The sequence below is a fragment of the Pteropus medius genome, unplaced genomic scaffold (genome assembly GCF_902729225.1).
Source record: "Pteropus medius unplaced genomic scaffold, Ma_sr-lr_union100, whole genome shotgun sequence".
Taxonomy (NCBI): Eukaryota; Metazoa; Chordata; class Mammalia; order Chiroptera; family Pteropodidae; genus Pteropus; species Pteropus medius.
The window spans coordinates 18075745-18081744 of record NW_024349802.1 but is presented as its reverse complement, the minus strand read 5'-3'; positions in this window follow the sequence as shown (position 1 = coordinate 18081744).

The following is a 6000-nucleotide window of genomic DNA, read 5'->3' as shown; positions in this document are numbered from 1 at the left end:
TGGCCCTTCCTGGCCCACTATGCTCCAGACAGGCGCCTGAGGAGGAGGAAAAAAAGGACCACTTCTCCTCGCAGCCGGCCCTCAAAAACGTCTAAGCCATTCTCTCCACATTAATCATGGAAAAGACAGCATGCCCCGGCCTGGGAGGGAGAAAGCGCCTTTTTCATCTGTCTGGCTGCATGAGTCTCAACACAAAAGTTCAGTCCTGGCCAAGCTCTCGTTCTCGACAGCTGTCCTGCCATCTCCGACCCATCTCAGCCTCTTCAACGCACGCCCGAAAAGGATAACAGGATTAAGTCAATTTCATTTTTCAGAGAAAATGCTCGATAGCCTGTCTTGTCCACCATGCCGTGGAGGCCAGCTCACGGCTCCTCGGCACCCACCGGTGGACTCCCACCCTCGCCCGTTACCCTGGGCTGGGGCTGTTAAGTATTTCCTCATTAAAGCCCTGGCAGCTCGGCTCAGGTCTGTGAGCCAACACCAATAGTCACGACTGCCCTGGAATGTTTGGACAGATCTCTGCAGTTACGAGTTTATGAAGTTGAAAGTGTTTATAGAGGGGGAACCATGTCTCTGGGGGGCCCGAGTCTCTGTCTTAAGATCCTAATGGCAGGAAGAGGAGGGGAAAGGGCCAGAGGAACCAGGGAGGCCAACCCAGGAGCGAGAAGAAAGAGCCAGACCGCCGAGGGGTCTGCAGAGTTAGGGACAGTTTTGCCTCCAAATACAAACTCCATGGAAGGGGAGCGTCCGATCCTGAGCACCTCTTGCAACCAAAGGAACCGCCATTTGATGTTCATCATTTTCTATTCTCGAATCTGAAAACCTCAGAGCAGCATCCGGGAATCTAGGGTGGGCTTCGAAGGGGTGGGGACCTCCTCTCCACACTGGGTGCAAAATGCTGCTTCTCTGTCTTTTCTGGGGGAGAGGATCTCTAAATTGTATCATATTTGAAAAGACGTCTGTGACCAGAATCACTGGGTTTCACTTACCCTCTCGTTGTGTTAATAAGCAAATTGAGGCTCACTCTGGTCACTCATCCACTCGTTCACCAAATATTTTTGAATATCTAAGCACTGGCATAGTGGGGAACCAGAGAGAAGGTCCCTACTGTCAGGACGCTGATTGTCACAGAGAGGGAGGTGGAGGGGGGTGGGGCACACACAGACAATAAACATGAGAACAAATGTATAGGAAATGTTCGGATGATGATGAGGGCTGTGAAGATGCTGACATGGCATGGGGCTAGGTGGTTGGGGAAACTGCCCTGAAGAGTGGCATTTCAGCTGGGGCTCCAAACTCAAGAAGGAGCCAGCAATGTGAAGGTCTAGAGAAGAGAGTTCCAGGCAGAAGGAACAGCCAGTACAAAGGCCCTGAGGCAAACGGGCTTGGAGGGAAGGCAGGGGCTAGTGTGGCAGGAGGGCCATGAGCAAGAGGCAGAGAGGGGAGCAGATGAGGCCGGTGAGATGGATCGTGTAGGGCCACGGTAAGGAGTTTGGGGTTCATTCTTGGCGCAGTTGGAAGGCATGAAGAGTTCGGAGGAGACAGGACAGAGGTCCCAAGGCAGGCAGATACTGTCCACCTAGAGAATCTCCAACTTAGAATTCCTGATGGCAGGCCCAACGCGCTTCCCACTATACCACACGGCCTCTCCCCAGGCTGTCCTGCTCGCTCCCTCCCTGCTCTCGGCAGAAAAGGAGGAAACACAAGGAAGGACCTTGGTGGGTGGGGTTGCCTCCTTGACCATTGTAGCCAGTGAGCTGTAGCCCACTCTGCATGCAAGGGCCCTACTGTAACTTCGAGCCCAAAGAGGGAAAGGGGTTTGCCCAAGGCCACACAGCATATTCATGGCACAGCAGGAAGTAGACCTAGTTTCTCTCCCAGGCCCGTGGTCTCTCCGCTGGTCCACATGCTCCGCTTTATCACACACACTCTGGTCCTGAAAATTAGCCATAGGCCAGAGCCAGGCCAGGGGGGTCCCAAGGTGGGGTTGGGTTGGGCTCCAGACTCGGAGGAAATGACAAAGAGGAACCAAGGGGCCCTGAAAGGAAAGCTCAGAAAATGGCCAGGAAACACCATGGTTCTTTCCTGTTGTGCAGGTAAAATTACCAAAACGCAATAAAGCAAGTCACCCACTTCTTTTCTATTTAAAAAAACCACCTATAGTCTCACCCCAAACACAGCCCCCGATGAACCGTCCAGTATGTTGTGGAATTTGGTTCTGCTTTCTCTGTTTAACTTCGGTCCACCATCTGATGGAAAGCAGTGTCGTATAAAAGAAAAGGCTGCACTTTGCGGCCAGGTGGCAGGGCTGGTGTCATGGATGTGTGACTTGGGCAGTTGCACAGGGCCCTGCACTTAGGGGAGGTTGATGTTTTGTGGTCACCATTTTTAAATTCTTAACAATGTTTGAACCAGGGATCGCCTATTGCCACCTTTCGCTGGGCCTGCAAGAGATGTGAGAAGGGGAAGGTTGGAGTATGTTCCTCGCAGAGTTGTCATGAGAAATTAATGAGATAGGCTTCTTGTTGAGCCTGAGGGCACGCGGGTGACCCTCAGAGTGGTTTTGCTTCTCCCCCCACCGCGGTTTTGCTCATTTCCTGCCCTCTCCCTAGAGTAGTCCTTTGGCCCTGGGTGCGCGATGGTCCCTGTCTTTCTTGCCTAGGTCAGCACCCCTTCTTCCAAGAAGCCTTCCCCAGGATCCGTACCTGGAGAGACCTCCCCTGAAACTCTGAGGGACTTTGGCGGTGTCTTACGAAGCCCCTGTTTCTACTCCGGATTGTGATAACTGTCTAGCTCTTTCTTTCTCCTCAACTGTACTCTCAGTTCTGGGATTTCATAGACCGGACATTCCAAAAAGTTTTTAAAAATTAAAACCTGGGAGACTGAGATAGGATTGCCAACTATTTTCTTTTGCTAAAGACATGTTTAAAAGACTATTGTTTAATATAGCCATAATCTCCTTAAAGAAAGGACTTTCGACATCAAACAAAGCAGGAAGGCCATAACCACTGAGCGAAAGACAATCCTTTACATGGAATGAGTGGAACTCTAGATAAAACTACATTGTTCTTACTTTGCTATCGATCTATGCAAACTTCCTCTTGGAACAGCATTTCTGGCTGATCCTGTGGACTCTGCCTCGTTTTGCCTTAAGGAGACCCCTTGACACTTCCTTCTTCCTGCCCAGCCATGATATTCAAGGGGTTGTTATTTTTTTTCACCTTGAAAGAGCAGTAGGGTCTGTGGATTCCAAAAACTGTTATTAATCTTTAAAAAAAATTCTGTGTTCCAACCAAAATGTGGGCATGCTTTTAAATGTTTGCAGTGCCTCCCTCTCCCTCTCAGCTTTCAAGAAGTGAGGACTTCAAAGGCCATTCCCTTGCCGAAATAAACATTGGGGCTGGAAGTAGGAGAGAGAAACATGGGCTCGCTGAGTGGAAAAGAAAATTGTATTTTTCTTCTAAATGACATTCGGACCCATCGCCATAAAAACGGCCTCTGGTCTGGAGGACAAACGTTCCGGAGGTTGAAGACAAGGGCTGGGGGTGGATGTGGGCTATGGTGACCAGTCTCTTTGTCCTAGTGTGTCTCAAGTTGCTGTGATGATTCTGTGTACAAGGGCTGCTAACGACTGAGAAATGCACGATCGGTAGAGATTAAGAGCCCGACTCTGGAGCCTACTGGCTTCGGTTGCAGCTGTGTGGATGTAACTGTTCCTTGCCTCGATTTCCTCATCTGTAAAGTGGGGATAATAGTTTTTGTGAGGATCCAGCCAGTTAATGCTTGTGTAATGGCTTAGAACAATGCCTGTACAGAGTAAGCACTAGATACATGCTGGCTGTTGTAATTATTGTTATATAAACATGTCCGGTGGGCAGGATGGCTATCTAATTCCCTTCGCTGAGGTTTTGTCTGAACTTGAAAAGTTCTATGATTCTGACGCCTCCCGACCCCATCCCACTCTCTCATTACAGGAAACAGCTGGACTCCCTGGGAAAAGAGTCGGCCCTTGGCTCACTTGGTGGCCCCTCGCGAGCCCTGCCACAGGAGTGTAGAGCAGATGGCCTGCTCTTCCGGCAGGCGTGGAGAGAGAGGTGGCACAGAGGGCTTTGGTGCTGGGGCCCTGCCTCGGAGCCCCTGCTTAACCACTTACTAAGGCAAGCGTTATAGATCTTCATCTGTAGGACGGGACTAACAAGAGGATGTAATGAGATGATGTTTGCAAAGGGTGTGATGTGGGAAGCACTTATCGTCATCATCGTCATCATCATCACCATTATGTGGAGCCTGCTTGAAAATGGCCTCTTTGGATGTCCTCCAATATCACCTGGGGTTGGCCAGGTCCTGACTCCGGGGAGAAACGTGGGGTTGCACCTGAGCCTCAGGGAAGGCAAAAGATGAGTAAGGCAAGAAAAGCATGGAAGGAGTCTGAGGAACGGCACCCCAGAGGTAAAGCTGAAGAGAAAGGCGCCTGGTCTGGACGCTGCAGCAGAGCAGAGGTGAGGGAGGGGGTCGAGAGCCTGACCCCAGTGTGTGTCAAAGGGGAGAGCGGGGAGTGCTCCGTGTGGGGGGTCAGGCAGCCAGAAGTCCACGGGACAGCTCAGAGAGAAAGGAGCTGGCCACCTCGGTGTGCAGTGAAGAGAAGACCTGGTTGGTTGGAGTAGGGTGTCCAACTAGGCAGCTAGGGAGAGCGTGTGCTCAGGGAGACAGGCACAGGAGGCCCAGATAGGGACACCTGGGCCCTGTCCTCTTCCATCCAGCCTCCCCCCACCCATCCCCTGACCGACCCCCAGGTCCCCTGTCACTTCCTCTGAGAAGCCTTCCCCTAACTCCTCCCCATCCCCAGCCTGTCCTCAATCCCACAGTTGCATCGTGCCCTATTCTTCACTGCACCGACTGCAAGCCTAGTTTATTGTTTGAGTTAAATGATAACTTGTCTCTTCCTCAGAAGATGTCAGATCCAGAAGGAGATGGTCGGGGCATCCGGTTCACCTCCCTCTCCCCTGGGCTCAGCTCCATGCCTGGGACAGAGCTAGCTGGCAGGAAACATTGGTTAAACAGATGAATACAAGCTAAAAAGATATAGCTTAGCAATGGTGAGAAAGAAAAGGATTTTAGGTGATCTCAGGCTAAATTCATGGATGTAGATAACATTTTTTCTTCCTCTTTTTTTTTTTCTTCTTCTTTTTCCTTCCTTTTCCTTCCTTCTTTTTCCTTTTCCTTCTTCCTTCTTCCTTCTTCTTCCTTTTCTTCTTTTCTTCCTTTTTTCCTTCCTTTTCTTTTTCTTTCTATTCTTCCTTCCTTCCTTCTATTCTTCCTTCCTTCCTTCTATTCTTCCTTCCCTACCTCTTCTCTCCTTCCTTCTCTTTCTTCTATTATATATCAAGCACCTACTACGTGCCCTGTCCTATGTTAGGCATGGGAGTGCTGTGTTGAACAAGACAGAGACAATCTTTGCCATTATAGGGCTTATATTCTAGTGGGGGAGCCTGGGAAGAAGCAAGCTACAGATAAATGTGTAGTCTGATATCAGGTAATGATAAATGTTTTAGGGAAAAACAGTGTCATGGCTGGGTATATGCATGTGGTTTTAGGCACGGTGGAAAGAGAAGGCTTTGGTGAATGCCAAAGACCTGAGTGAAATGAGGAAGTGCACCACGTGGATGTGGGGAGGGCACCCTTGGCGTGTTCCAGAGGGAGTTGTTTGTTGAACTATAGAAAAGCAGACTGGAAGGGCTTAGACGTTGGCCTGCCTCTTCTGTGATGAAGGAGGAAAAAGCCCCAAAGAGTAGAAGAAAGTGCCCAGGCATGTCGGTGGCAGAGCAGGAGCAAAACCAGGAGTCCCGGCCTTCGTCTGCATTCCTGCCACTATGCCTATCCTCTGTCATTCCTGGTCTAGGGCCAGAGCATCCTAAAGGACCACTGCAGGCTGGAATCCTTAACAGGAAAGTCTACAGGGCCTCTCAGAGATTGCCCAGCCTAATGCTCCATTGTGCAGAC